Here is a 15084-nt window from a genome sequence, read left to right as displayed (position 1 = left end):
GCAATATAAACAAAGCAGTTGGAATCAGCAATTAGGAATTCACAGCTAAATGGATAATTCAAACCTACATTCCGCCACACTCAATCACACCTCTTCTCACTTCACATCCACATCTCTTGCACACTATACACTCACACTATGCACCCCAAAACCAGACTGCATGCACAGATGGAAACATTGGGGTGATGAACTCGACCCTCAAATGCTGTGCTGAGAGCTGGGGTGTTTCACTCAAACTGGTCAACGTACGTTTTGATGGCTTATTATAATTTTATTGCCATCTTCTTCAGGACCTGTTACTTTGAGAACTTGTAACGGGCAGGATAAAGGGGGAAAGAATCTTGCAATTCCTACACTACAATGAAGATTTTCTAGGACAGTCAACACAACGTGTCATTATCTTTTCACAGCCATACTTGTATCTGGTAATATTTTTCAACTATATATTACTTTGCAGTGCTTTGTAATTTCTCTGGGGTCCTTTCAAAAGGTAGACCTCGTTTTACTGAGTTTCTTTAGTATACTCGCTGGGTGTCATATGACTGATATCACGGCTCGGTCTCTAGCAATAGTAACCTTGTTAAAGTTATTTGTCCTTTGCTGCAATACCTGCGAATGGTGGCTGCCGATGAAATAATAGACTTCTTTGATTCGATTGTTTCCTCTTGTGTTATCTCTTTCGTCCAAAGAATCATGTCCAGCGCGGCCCCATGTTGTTGTATCTCTCCGCTTTGTTTATATTGCATAATTTTTGCACAATTATTGCATAATGAAGATTGTTATATCTTTATAAAATCGGTCAATTTTAATATTATATGGTTTTTGTATGAAATAATGCATTAGATGAACAATCAAAAAATGAAATAAAATGTGATGGAAAAAAATGAAATAAAATGTGAAAAAAAGAAAAACTAACAGTTTTGTGTGAAGAAGAGTGTTCCTTATGCCCCACTTATGAGCTTGTAGAAGCCATACTTAAAGAAATATAGGTCTAGAGGGATTATACTCTTTTGTAGTTTTGGTTGTTTCTTTCCCCCTGTTCCTTGACTTTCAAGTTATCTTTTTTCTAGGGGGTCGCCTTACTTATCTTGGGTTTTGAGAGTATGCCTAACCAGCATCACTACATAATACGCTAGCTCTTCCAGGCTAATGTGTACAAGTCACCCGGAGGTTGGTTCTTCCTTCCCTCCTCTTGTACAAATACGTGCAACTTACAACTTTTAGCTAACATCATTGTTCTATTAACAGTGCTCTAGGACATGTATACTGATGAGTTCTGATTGGCAGTCTACCTGGAGACCATTTCTTGGGTTGCCAGTGAAAACCACGGGACAGTATACCTTGCAATTGGCTGTATCTGAGTAGAGCCAAATCTGAGATTCTTATTATCAGCACTGTGCAACTTTGTTCCATTCTGACTTCTCGCCATGTAATGTGTGTTGTTTAGCCCCCTCTGTCTAAGGTGAGGAATCTGCATGTTAGGGTTTATGTGACAGTCTTTTTAGCCAAGTTAATTGAAGGGTCCATAAGGTGCTCTTTGCCCACCCATTAATGATTCTGCCACCCTTGTAGTGTATCACTGAGGTCTGCTGGTTGTTTCTTTCAAGCCTCAAACTTGGTTCTTGTCATTTTGTATTATAGGACTCCCATCTTAAAGGAGCCATCCTGTGAATTCTATCACAACATGTCTCCAAACCTAAGACAACATCATCAAACAAAGGAACATGCTATAATGCTTATTATTGGTGAGTTAGTGATGAAGGACTGGGTACAGAGAGATTTTCTTTTTCTCTACACTTGATTACCCCTTTAAAAATAGCTTCATCCAGTTCACAAACCCAAGTTGTCCACACTGTCCAGAGATCCATGAAGGGAAACACATTTTTAGACTACATTGTGCCAGGTATAAAAATGCACCAGTGGCCTAATGAATGGTGTTCAACACATGCTCGTAAAACACCTGAAATGCCACTCATTTGTTCAGACGTTGGCCTTGTGTTACTAATCCACTTGGCAATCATACAGACATTCAGGGGAAATCAGGGCTTTCGGGTACTGTTATTTCATTTACAAAAAGTCAGCGTAGACTCTTTGTAGGTGGAATAGGATTTTGTAAACCAACCTATGTATGTACAAATAGGTAGGTTCACAAAAAGACAGGGAGTCGCAGAACGACCTCCCTAATTAATATTAATTAGGCAGGTGTTCAGGTCTGGACACTTACCCCTATTCCCACCTAGGTCTTCTGTTGTCCGATGTATGGGTGACTTGCGGAAGCCACAATATCACCACACACTGGAATGTGTGGTAGACCATTCCCCCTGGGAAGCTGCCACCTTCGCAGGAGGAACAAGCATTGGCATAGCCAATAGGTCTTGCTTTTGGGACCTTATAAGTGTTTAGTTATTCAACTATTGCATGGCTAAACACTTATAAGGTCCCAAAGGCGAAACCTATTGGCTATGCCAATGCTTGTTTTGAAATTTGTCTTCCCTTTCTGAGTGGGAGTTTTGAACACCCAGCTAAACATAAAAGATTAGTAATGAGCTGGTACCCCGCCGCGAGGACAGATAGCTGGGGGACAGCGGACCTGTAGCCAATACAATTAATCACTCTATGGAAACAGCATGCACCACAGACAATGGTGAACGGTGCCTGGGAAATGTGTGGAACAGCAAGGGGTGGAATCGAAACACTGCGAGCCTTGCGCTTTAACTTTTCTCATTTTTTTGCCTTAATTAAAACGTATTTCTTAATTCGTATAAAACAGACAATTGTGGACACAGTAAAACTGCGTGCACGTGATGCTGGGAAATACAGGCTAGCTACAAAATCAGCAAAGGTTGTACTTAAGGAAATATGTAATTAACTTTGCAAACTTTGTGCATCCAGTTTTCATTTTACACTTAATGCAACACAATGGTTTTGTTGTTACCATTATCGATTATTTGTGAACAGAATAGAAGTCCTTCTGTAGTTGCTAATACGCAGTGTATAGAAACACAGTGGCACAAATTTAAATAAACAGAGATGCGACCAGGACTGCAGCAGCAGGTTTCAATTTACAGTCCTCTGCGATGGGCCACAATAACAGGGATGTTGGTCTGTGATGGTGTTAAAATCAAAATATTTTTTTTGTTTTTAATGCAGCCTCTTTTTGTTAAAAGAAATGGGACTGGGTTTTCAAAATGTTTTCTTTGTTTAGAAAGTTTTTTGCTGAGTTTTGGCAGTGGTACCATGGACCGCAGCGGCTCCTCCGCTAAGGCGGAGGAGCCTCCCCCAACTACTCTCTGAGCAGTGCGAAGGAAAAATAAAATGATAATAACAGAACATTATCATTTTATTTTTAGCAGGGAGCCAGGATAAGGCGGGTGAGGCTGGGCTTGCATCAGAGTGAGGAGGAGTGGTTGGTGCTCCATAAGTGTGCATGATGGGTTGGCTGGCCGGCGGTCTTTAGCTGGCCAAGTCGTCAAGAGCACTTAGCATGCTCACCATCAGGTTGTATTGCTCAGCCTGGGTGAAGAACATGCACAGGCTCCCACTCCTTGTCTGAGCGTCGAACCTGGCCGCTTAGACCAATCACGACGCTGCTCTCTTGCTGGTGACAGCAGCGTCATGATTACCCAGGGGAGTCTGGGTGCTGCTGGGAGCAGGAAAACAGGGAGGACGGTGGAGAGGCGGCAGCTGGTGACCAGCAGTTAAGTTGCTGTCTTTTTTTTTTTTTTTTCTTTTATAACCCCCTCCCTGCAACCATTCCCTACAAGCTGCCACTGCCCAACTACCACTTGCTACTCTCTCTGAAACGTTTTTCAACATTCACTAAGGGGAAGGGGTTTAAAGGGGTTCCTAATCACTACCCTAGTTTGGGAGTTGCTAAGTGATCAATGGTTTGCGATCCAAATTATGGTCACAAACAATTGATGCATCTGGGTATGAATCACAATTTGATAGTGATGCCCACACTACACCGCTTCCCAATAGAGATTCGTTAAGCTTTTTTCAAACCCATCTATCAATACTTAAGTGATTTTAAGTAAATGTGTTCACTACATACAACAATGGATTTTAATGCTTTAGCCAGTTGGAGGGTTTGCCGCTATTAAAGTTTTGTACATACATCAAGGCCCTAGGTTCGATACCATGGAACTGCCGACTAAAAGTGCTGCTTTGTGGCATGCACGGGGGGCGAGCTCTGAGGTCAATCAATCCTCTTGTAAGTCTGGAAATCGTTTAACACCTCGTGGCAGTCATCTAACTATCACGGGGCCTAGCGCCTGTACTTGAATTCATCTCTCGCAGCACTCGGGGGCAGCCCTCGAGCAGAGCGGCGTGCGGTTCTTTCTACGTTACTTCAGATAATTGGTGGTTTTGCAGTCATGTACTCAGGCTGGTTAGATTCCGTCTGTGCTCTTTATAGTTCCACATGCGCTACAAAACAAAGTACCTTTTTAGGAAGTCGTGCTCCTCGTGGCTGACACCAAGCGCTGCTCTTATCTAGAAATTCCAGTCTTGAAAGCCGTTCAGAGTTAGCACAGCTCGCGGGAGGGTGCATGTGGTGGTGGGGGTTTACAAAAAGCTTAATTCAAGCCTGGAAAAAACACAAACCCGTTTTGTTTTAGAGAAGTTGTGTTTGTCTCGGTTTAAGGATGTTTCGACGGTGTTCTTTGAAATCACCCTGTTAGCTCTGCGAACTCCGGCGTGCTGTGTCTGTGCCAAAGGCTGTAAATAACGTCCAGGGGCTGAAGGCAAGGTGTCTCTGGTTATGCGGTGCATGGCAGTCTGTACGTTCATCCCACGTGGCGTGCTGCAGGGTGGCGAGGAACCCCTCCTTCTCATGTTTCAAAAGGGACCTGAAAATCCATCTCCTTAACAAATACTTTCCTGACCAACTTCAACTAACCTAGACTTCAATATCCGAGTTTACTCCTCTCTCTTGACATTCAAGGATAGTTGGTGACCGGACAGTGTTAACCACCTTTTCCTTACTGCCTGCCTACTTTGTAATGCAATTTCCGTCTGTTTTTCTTTACAGTATGTATGTAAAGCGCTCTGATACTTACGGGTCAAGCTAGCGCTATATAAAACTTTTAAAAGAAAGAAAGAAAGGACCACTCTGGGCCTACGAAGTTAAATCGTAGGAATAATGTCTGTGCGTAAACACGTAAAATAGGCCTTGCGTTATGAATATGCCTGTGTGCTGTGACTGTGCGCCCCGATGTCAGTGGAGTGTCGAAGTGTGTGCCCGTTGAGGGGGCACGGGGGACGGGACTGGTATTTCCTCTCGGTTTAATGAGTGAGTGAGGCCGTTACCGCAGATCTGTTCTCTTTCAAGGCAGTGTCCTGTGTGTGGAGGAGCGCAAAGGCTGACCTGGGAGTCAGGATGTCTGTGTGAGGAGTGTGTCTAATGGACACTGCCATGGAGATAGATGCTTTGGAGACAGGCCGTATCGGAATAGCTGGCATTCCAGGCATTTCTCATCTCTGGTTTCCAAGGATGAAGGGGACCAAATTACTCCTCGTGCAGCCCTCTCCGTTTAGTACCTTCCCATCCACGCAGGAAGAGGATGGAAAAGTTGATGCACAGAAGCATCAACTTGAAAGCATCCTCGTGTAAGTGATGTGAACTCTTCATCGGACATTCCCAAATATTTTATTTTTTTACTGTCCCACTATGTTTTTCAGTGGTTTTGCAGTACAAGGATGAGCTGGTAGATGCAGTGACTGTCTTTTCTGATAAATTGATTTTCATTATTGTAAACCAGTGGCTTGCAGGACTCCGTTTTATGTATTACAGCATACTCTGCGTCCTGTCTCTTTAGAAACTCGGTACATTAATAAACGTGATTGAGGGTTTGCAGGACTGATAATTTTGGGTGAATTCGGTGTGGGTCAGCAACCTTTGCCGGGCCTGAAGAAGTATAGACTGTGGTTGTCATGTTCTGTTTTGCTGCTAGGAGTGGTGCAGTGTGGATTGAGTGGTTAAATGGTCAGATGTTGCAAACTTACTGGTCATCTCAAATGAGTGTGAGCTGCATTATCTTTTACCAATTCTGGTTGCTACACTGGGGGACATAAAGGGCCTTTTGTTTTCATCCAAAACGTTTGAGTTGTACCTGCTTTTTTTTGTCGTTTTGGAATTCTGATGGATCGCTTAATAGGTGACTGGTCTTGAGTTTTTGCGTATGGCATATGTCCGCTTGTGTCAAATTCAATCTAATCGGTGTAAGAAACTTGTCTGTTTTTTATTTTGAGGTTTTTTGTTCCTGAGCCAAATTATGATGGAACCTTCGACAATGTATTCCTAGATTTGCTTGCCTTGCCCACTTTCTCTTGACACGGTCTTGTGTGGGTATTAATCTAGCACTAATCTGTTTGTCACCATGTCTGTCTCTCGCTGGTTTTATTTCTCAGTTCCCACGAGCCCTATCAGTGGGCTTTCATATTCCTTAACCCTGTCTTTTGAGATTCCAAACTGCAAGTCTCTTGAACCCAATGTTTATTGATCATAGATAGGATCATCTTCCAATCTTGATTCTGGTCCTTGCCCCTCAGTGTACCAACATCCCTAAGTGAGTTGTTTAATATGTGGAGGTATATAACTTTCTATCTGAATGATGGATGAATCTTGATATTCCATTCTATAGGCTGATTTAGATAGAAGATTAGATGCAGGACAATAAAGTTGAGAAAAGAATTGCTTGCAGGTTTATGGCAAGTCAGGGACAACTTTTAAATTTGGGGGATAAATCCGGTAGGCAATGAATTACTCTGCCGTCTGGCAATGATGGGCTGTCTCTGCTGTCTGCTCAGTGAGGAATAGTTCTGATGTCTGCAATTGCTGACAAATTAGTGGAGCAAGTACCACATCTGCTGTATGTGACAAAGGAAGGAAACTCTTCTGATAGTTTGTTCCTACCCACTCTTGGTTTGTGGGGAGGAAATCTGTTTAAGGATTGCAGCAGGGACTGATAGACCTGGGACGGATAGACATGCTGCTCGTAATCTAATTGACCAATGTCCCTGCAGAGATTAGAGTTTGGGGAAAGAGCTGAAAAGAGTATGCCCTGGGCCTCTAGTGCTTGAAAGGTGGCTGCTCCCATGAGGCACTTTAGACATTGTAGAACGTAGCACGTTTGATACCTAGATTTCTGCAAGAACAGAAACCAGAAGCAGCAATTGAAAGTAACATGCTCATGAGAGAAAGGAAGTAAAAAAGGAAAAGGTAGCGGAGTAGGTTTATCTACTGCACAACCCTTTACCGCAGATACTGTGATGTATTTGACACCGCTTTCTGGCTCTGAGCTATGTTGAGGATTTCAGTATATGGAATGTATCCCGACCCCTTGGCCTTGATTTTGTTCACAGTTGATTTCATGAAAAAATGTTTCGGTCTTGCAAAAAGGCTGACTTTTGTCAGTCCTTGAGGATTGCAAGTGTGTACCCTGTGGCTGGTTCTACGGCAGTACTCCTATAAATAACGAGCTCCCATGTCTTCTTATCACCCATGACCACAACCTCACTTAGGTCACCTACAAAAGCAATCTCTGAATTTAAACTTTAGAATCTCTTCTCTAGCAAGGATGAGACACCATCGACTGTATAGAAGCAGTCAGCAAATGCAATACTCTAAATTTCTTTAATTGCCAATTGAACAAACTGCGTACAATCAGTCAGTATAAAAAACAAACAACTTAGTTTGCCCTTATCTGCCAACATGATCTTTAAACTCCTCTGCTACATAAACATCCTACATCATTCATCATCCAAATAAATACATGTTCAAGGCATATGAGCTGCAGAGTGTGCCATGTTTCGTCTGGCTCTTCGGTCCCAAATAGTTTTTTTCGATCTGAAAGACTTACAGGCCGGACAGTCTCGAGCCTCGTGTTCAGGGGAGAGGCAGAGGTTGCACACCTCATGAAGATCGGTGTGGGGGAATTTGGACCCACATCGAGGGCACTTCTTGAATGGAGTTCTTTCCATCAGCCGGAACCGGAGCTTGGGTAGGCCCGAAGGCCGCCGTCGACGACTGGAACCGAAGATTTGTCGATGAGAAGGTGCGTTGATTGAGGAGATCACGATCAAAACAATACCGCGATGTGAGGTGAGGATTCCGCTTCGATCGTCGAACTGGAAATGTTCGGAACCGGAGCGCGAAGATTACATCCGAGCCCGATGGCGGAAAAAATCAATCTGAGGATGGAGCCGAAGCCCATGCGCAATACGATCCAAAGGAGGAGTCACCGACCTCGTGACTTCCAAAGACTTTCCAAGAGGAAAAACAAACTGCAAACATCCGGGCCCAACACCAGATGGCGATCTATGCAAAAATGTGTAGATCTGCAGCTCTACATGCCAAGAACAGATGCATACTGGTAAGTAGCATATTCCTTCCAGTAACTAGATTACAATAAGGGATGGTGTTTGTAGACCTCTTAGCTCTTTAATCACACCCCTTCAAGTTGGTATACATAATCTATATAATGTCAAGAGGTTTTTTTGACCCCAAACCCCCCCCCCCCCACCCCCCGCCCCCACCACAACGTGAGTAAGATTAACAGGAGATAATTAACTTTTGCTGGAAGAATGACAGTTGTTTGGGGAGTGATTTTAGGGATCAAGTTTGCTCTGCACATGGGGGCAAGCTAAGGTTTTTGTCGACCTTATTTTTATTTATTTTTTATACTTTGATAATTTTATAATATAAGAAATGTAGTGCAGTGAGCTTGTTGATTGTTTATACAATGTCTGGGGAGATTATCCTTGCTAGTGAAGAGATGCTAAAGAAGGCTACATTTAGAGATGCCTTCGTGGATGACTTAACGTGTTCCTCATTGGGTGATAATAGTGCAGGGAATCCAATTATATTAAAGTAATACTGATATTCCTTGCATAGTTGCCTTTGCTGGATCCTCTTTCTTTTTAATGTGCAGCAGTTCACTCCACCCCAGCTCTAGAGCAGCTAATTGTCAAAAGCATGTGCTCCATGTATCTTCATTTAGCAGTCTGACCCAATCGCTGTTGGATGGCTGCTCTCGCTTGCGGTTGATTCATTTTTTTTCCTTGCAGCGCAATCAGGCTGGATTGTCTTGTTTTTCCTGAAAGCTCCGAGTCGACTTGGTTTGATTACAAATGTTGCAAGAAATATGAAGCTGGTAATCTGGGGCGGCGGTACAGGGCTGGGCATAATGCATCTTTCAACCTGTATATGGAGGTCGGGCTGCTAGTGTTGCGTATATCTCAGTCTGCTAATTTTGTGTGCATCTAAAAGATTAATCTCAATTGATTTTTTTTTTTTTTGGGTGGGTGAGGCCTGGCATCTTTTATGTACAGTGTGCATTTAGAGGACAGTTCTGGAGCTTAGGCAGCTAGTGAGGCATACATTTTACTTGCTTTGTGTAGAATTAATTCCACTACAGGACTGGGACTTCTTGTCAAGCTCAGGCCACTGAGGGACAATGCATCCAGCGAGCTTTGAAGAATCTCGGGCGGGTCGGTGCTGCATTGTGCATGAAGTAGTAGTTTGTGCTTGGAGCTCAGCAAATGCAACTTTAAACGGCATGAGAATTGCGGAATTCTCAAAACTGAGTGATTGCCAAAGCAAAACCTATCTTGTGTGAAAATGGAGCAAAAGTGACCCAATATCTGGCTGCTTTTGACAGCATAAGACATTCAATTGAGCAGATACAATCCTGTTAAATTATGGTGTAAAAATGCACTCTACCACTCTGCTTTAGCCATAAATCTAGTTTAGCAAACCCAGCAATGTATTTTATATTGTATTACGCATTTACATAGTATTGCTCGAACTGCTGCACCATGCTTTAGTAGGCTTTTGTGAGCAGCTCAGGCACATGCTGTAGTTAGCATCTCAAATTATGTTTAGGAAGCCTAGGCTATATAACCGCAACTACTGTTTCTAAGCTGGGCATCTTGTAAGAAAATCGATCAATAGTGGACAGCCTCCGTTTTCGGTCTGAGCCTTAAATGCCAACCTATGCCCGCCTATATGTTTCATTCTCGAATGTAGAATTTCAAAGACTTTCTTTACTCCTGTCCTGCAAAAGGGTAAGTAAGAAAGAACAGATGTATTAAATATGGCGACCTCCATCTGTATTTCTAGTACTGGAAGAAGACTATTTCTTAAAACCAGTGAGTCTCGGGAATGCTTACTTCCAAATTTATCAAAACTAAAAACACTTTTTTCCATACATTTATGTAAAAAAAAAAAAAAATCTCTACCAGTTCAAGGATTTCTATTGACTTGAAGTCTGGGCAAAGACATTACCCCAAAAGCACACCAGTGGTGTTACTGCTTTAGTAATGCAGTTCGCGTTTATGCTTAACTGCATGTCTGGTATGTTCAGGTGCTCAGGTTAAAGAATGACAAGGAGGTAGGGATTAGAGTACACAAGATTTTCTTCTATAGCTGAGGTCATCTAAGAAAAGGGAGATGCCCAAAACCTATTTTCACTTCTATATACTGTTTACAGCACCTTAGTAGGATAGCTGGCATCCCTTGCAGAAGAGAATGCAGCTTTTTTTGGTGGCTTTTAGCCCAGATAAAGTGATGTCCACAGTCCTGGTCGGAAAAATAAAGCTACTTTTTCTGATCTAGGCTTTGCACGTTTGTTTTGCCTAAGCACTGAATGTTGCAGGAATTTCACAGAGCTCAGTTGTGTCAACAAGGAGGATGATGGGGAACCAAGTTTATGACCAGGAACCACCCAGCCTTTTTTATTTTAATACTTGGTGGCTTTAAAAAAGTAATGGAGTAGGGATTACATTTATTACATTTTCATTAGAAAGATGCCAGTTGTCTTTTGTATTGGACGTCTTCCTCCAAAGTTCATTGGTTTATTTTGGAAAATGTCAAGTTTACCATGCAGTGTTTTAACGAAGATTTCCCTCCACATAAATCAGTTCACATTCAGTGAAGACCATTTTTATAAACTTTTTCCTTGGTCGCGGGAAAGGTTCAGATCCTGTCACCTCAAACTCACGTTTCTGAATCAGAAAAGGAACGGAATGAGGGTTTCACCTCTGTTTCAAAAAAGCACATATGCTCGAGAATGGCGTTTAGGAATGAACTAGGAGCCTCGGTGATTGTTGTGCAGTCAATGAAAGCGCTTTGAAGTGGCTGCGAGGCAAGATAGATCGATTTTGTACTGTGCACTCATACAGGTTAACAACCTCGAAATTATTTATCAATCATGGGATCATCCTTGATGGTCACGAGCACTTATGACCACCAGTTACGTTTGGGATCTTGGAATAATTCTTTCAATAGAGAATGATGTTTTAAACAAAATAGACTTGTAGGCAGATTACCACCCTTACTCAAGTTCTCTTGCCTGACCCTTGCTGCTTGCCCTTGCTCTCCCTCTTGCTTTCTCTTTACCCTCCGTTTGCCCCATTTTGCTCTTTGTACCCTGCTTCCCCCATCTACTTTCTTGTCTTTCTTTTTCTCTTCCCTTCACTTTTTCCCATTCATTGCCGTTTTACCAGATTGCCCCTCCATTACTTTTGCATCATATCCCTGCTCCTTTATTCCATCCACTGCCACCACCTCACTCCCTTGTTGCATCTTATTGCCTTGCTTCTTTCTGTACTCCATGGCCCTCTCCCACACTGCTCCTTTTAGCTCGACTGCCCAGCCTTATTCTCATTCCCTCTTTTCTTATTCTTTGTTCACATTGTTTTTGTCTTTATCCTCTCCGTTGCTGTCTTTGGCCATCTCTCTTGCTTTTCGTCTTACCTTGCTCGTTATTTGACCAGTCTTATGCTCAATTTGCCTCACTATTAGTCACCAGTTACTTCCTCCCTTCCCTTTTCTATTGGTCTCTGTTATGTACTCCCTTATCCTTCCCTTCTGTCTTTGTCGCTGTACTGTTTGCTCTCTGTCGCGCTTTGTATTGCAAATACTCCTATGCCACCTGCCACCCTTCATTCTCCTCTTTCCGCTCTTATCTGTGTTCCTTTCTGCGTCGTTTTTTAGGTCTCGGCTCGAAGGCTGCGCTTGCGCAGTCTCGCTCCGAGATTTAATGTTTCGGAGTGGGGCTTTAACCCGCCCCCTTTTTTTACCTCTTCTCCATTGGCTGGCCTCTTAAATGCTGGTCAGCCATTGGAGAAGAGGTGTGTCTCTCCAAACAAGCCCCGTCCTTTTCGGATTCGGGGGCGTGTTTTTTCGATTCTTTCTCTCCTCTGGAATGTAAACATTCCAACCAATGGCAAGAGGAGAGAAAGAAAAACACGCCCCTGATTCCGAAAACGCCGCTGCGTTTCTCCGAGGCATTTCTGCTTGACCTCGGAGAAAGGCGGTGGTGTCTCCATATGTTTCTATGTATTCGGTAGTTTAGTGTGGTTTATAAACATTTGCAGCCTATTTTCTGGTGCGGTTTAAAGGCCTTTGTGAGGGCTGCATGCACGCTAGGGGCTGCCTTTGTTTTCTGTAGTCAGTTTGCACGTGAGAGCTGCAGAGCCTCCGTCAGCACAGCTGGTTGTGAGAATCCAAGATCGTCTCGTGAGGACTGGGTGGAGGCTTTTCGGCACTGAATGGATGGGGGCTTCAAACTAGTTTGGGGGCGTACGGAGTGGGGCCAGTGTGCAGGTTACAACGACTCGGGGTGCGCAGAGTGGGTGTTGTTGTGAAGGTGGACGTGCACAGTGTGGGACTGCGGGTTGCACAAGTGGGTGCTGCTGGGCTGGCTCTGTGGGCGTCATGTGGGGGCTGCAAGGCCACTACAGAGATTAGGAGCCACACACCCCATGCACGGGCTGCAGTTTGGGAGTAAGGACTGGAGGGTACAGACTAGGACGATACACATCTGCCTGGGAGGCAGCACAGGCTGAGGGCTGCAGAGCAGGATGTAGGGGCGGCTGAGAGTAGTGTCGGGGGGGTGCGATCAAGATTCAAATCCGTGGCTGCTGATGTTAGCAGTCAAAGCGCCAAGAAACAGCCAGAAGGTGCTATGTTAGTGTTAGGAGTTACACTCGAGCACAATGACCCTGAAATGACCTGCTCGCCCCTGAATAATGCACCCCGATCTCTTCTGCTACTCCCAGAGGAGGCGGACAGGCAGGGTACACACGAGTCTATGGCGGCGGAGGCGCACAACCCACTGAGCTGCTTTACAATCTTGCCCCTGAGCAGCACAAATCTTTAAGGATGTGGTCCGTCTGCTAGACTTCCCGCTTTGGTGCTGGAAACCAGGGTTCGAGCCTCTGGGTCGCGTCCACATCCTGTGATTCTGGGCAAATCACTTAATCTCCCCGTGCCTGAATGTGTAATGTAGATACGGTGCTCATGTAAAGCGCTCCAATACCTTCGGGTCGAGTTCGCGCTATATAAATATGCAACAAAAAAATAAATAAACACGCTTTGAGTGGGCACTAGTGCCCTCTTGGGTCAAGGGAGGCATGCCCCGCCACAGCGCCCCCTGCTGCACCCCCTCATTAACACCACATTTTTATGGAGATGGTTGAGGGAAGCTCCGCTCCTATTTCCAAGGTGGGGGCATGAAACGCCCACCCTGCCCCCACCCACCAAGGCCTCTGGGGTAGTGGATTGAGCCAGGTTTAGCGCTTTATGCTCCTTAAATGTTTGTCTGGGGGTGGGGGGCGATGGTAATTGGTCTTTTCTGGGTGCAAATGTACTGCTGGCCCAGCTGTGGGGGGTGTCCTGCCCGAGGACGAAAAGCAGAATATATTGGGGGGGGGGGGTCTACAGTAAGCAGCCTGTGACCTCACAGGGCCTGGACATATCACGCAATGCACGTGTGACCTTGGGCTCCTGGAAGAAGGGGGGGGGGCGACAAATATTCAAGATTATTCGGCGACTGGAGACTGGGACGATTACAATCCTCATCATTTGGCTTGGAAAACGCTTGGTCAGCTTAGTTCAAGGGAGTGTCCATACTAATTTGAGAGTGATTAAGCTATTGACATTGTAAATAACAATGCCGTTTCTTTAAATGTTTTAAAAACATAATCAAAAATAATGTCATGAGCAATGCCAATAGCTCTAACTTTAACAATGCCGAGACCGTTGAATTGTAAATGCTTGTTTCAGGGTGACGCGTGCCCGGCATCTTCCCCAACATTGAAGCTTTCCAAACACCGTTTTCCTTTGAACACTCCCTCTTTTCTTCATCCCTTTGCCAATGTTCCCGCCCCGCCTCTCCTTTCTCTCCTCACACTTGCTCCTCCCTCTCAGATAGTTTCTCTTTCCCCCCTCCTCTCCTGTTCCAGGGGCGGGGCAGCAGCTTTCACTCTTGTTCGTCCCCCCCACCCCCTCCAATTTCACGTCACGAAACTGAGCTGTGGTGAGAGTGGAGCTGAGCCCCGGGGGCCGGAACGATACTGACGGAATGTGATCCTGGGAACAAGTGCAGGGTGGAAAGCGGGGCAGCCAAAACTCGGCCTGCGAACAAGTGCGGCGGGTTTCAGTCCACGCCGTCGGCCAGGAAGCACACGGAGTGCTGGTGGTCAGGGAGTAGTATCGTCTCTGGTCGGGGACAAGCACGGAGCAGGGGTGAATCACGGGACCCGGTCTCGGACAAAGAACAAGCAGACCTAGAACCAGGACTCTGAGCAGCCGCCGAGCGAGGAGTGACTCCAGGAGCGGGGCTACGCCTTCTGAGCCCGGGGAGTACCGGACACAGCGCGGGCAGTCTCTGGACAGTCCAGCAACAGGTACCGCCTGCAGGACCTGCCCCACCCCGACCAGCAGTGAGGGCGGCAGGGGCCGTTGGGATTGTGCTTCTAGGAATGTTACTGGTGAGTCTGCCACTTTTCAACTTTATTCACTATCTGTCAGCAGCCTCGCGTGCCTCCTGGGAGCGGGAAGACACAGAAAAGAACGGCCAGCGCTAAGGCGACCTCTCTCACACACTGTGGCGTCGCAAGGAATATGCTGTTGATGTAGTAAGATGCAGCTTTGTTAGGGTTCAGTGAGCCCCTCGGGCCCCGGTGCCACTGCAGCTGCTGCACCCGTGGTAGCTACGCCCCTGTTCTCTCAGCGATAGCTGAGGCTGCAGTCGGATGGGCTTCACTTACAATTGCATCCGAGTTCCAGGTGGGCTC

General features: G+C 45.2%; 1 protein-coding gene across 3 annotated transcripts in view; it reads left to right on the top strand.

The window, feature by feature from the left end:
- PAK4 (p21 (RAC1) activated kinase 4) overlaps positions 1-15084 on the top strand; it is a 238343-nt gene that overhangs the window by 52943 nt on the left and 170316 nt on the right. Inside the window, exon 1 of one of the 3 annotated variants that reach the window (XM_085624979.1) lies at positions 1642-1745. The exons of 1 other annotated variant lie outside the window; for it this stretch is intronic. The gene's annotated coding sequence lies outside the window, so the exon portion shown is untranslated. Of the gene's footprint in view, positions 1-1641; positions 1746-14303; positions 14779-15084 lie in introns of those variants that run through there. One more of the 3 variants, XM_085624977.1, reaches the window with a different exon arrangement.

The sequence above is a fragment of the Triturus cristatus genome, chromosome 9, assembly GCF_964204655.1.
Source record: "Triturus cristatus chromosome 9, aTriCri1.1, whole genome shotgun sequence".
Taxonomy (NCBI): domain Eukaryota; kingdom Metazoa; phylum Chordata; class Amphibia; order Caudata; family Salamandridae; genus Triturus; species Triturus cristatus.
Note: the sequence above shows the minus strand (reverse complement) of the source record. Positions and strands in the feature narration are given on the sequence as shown.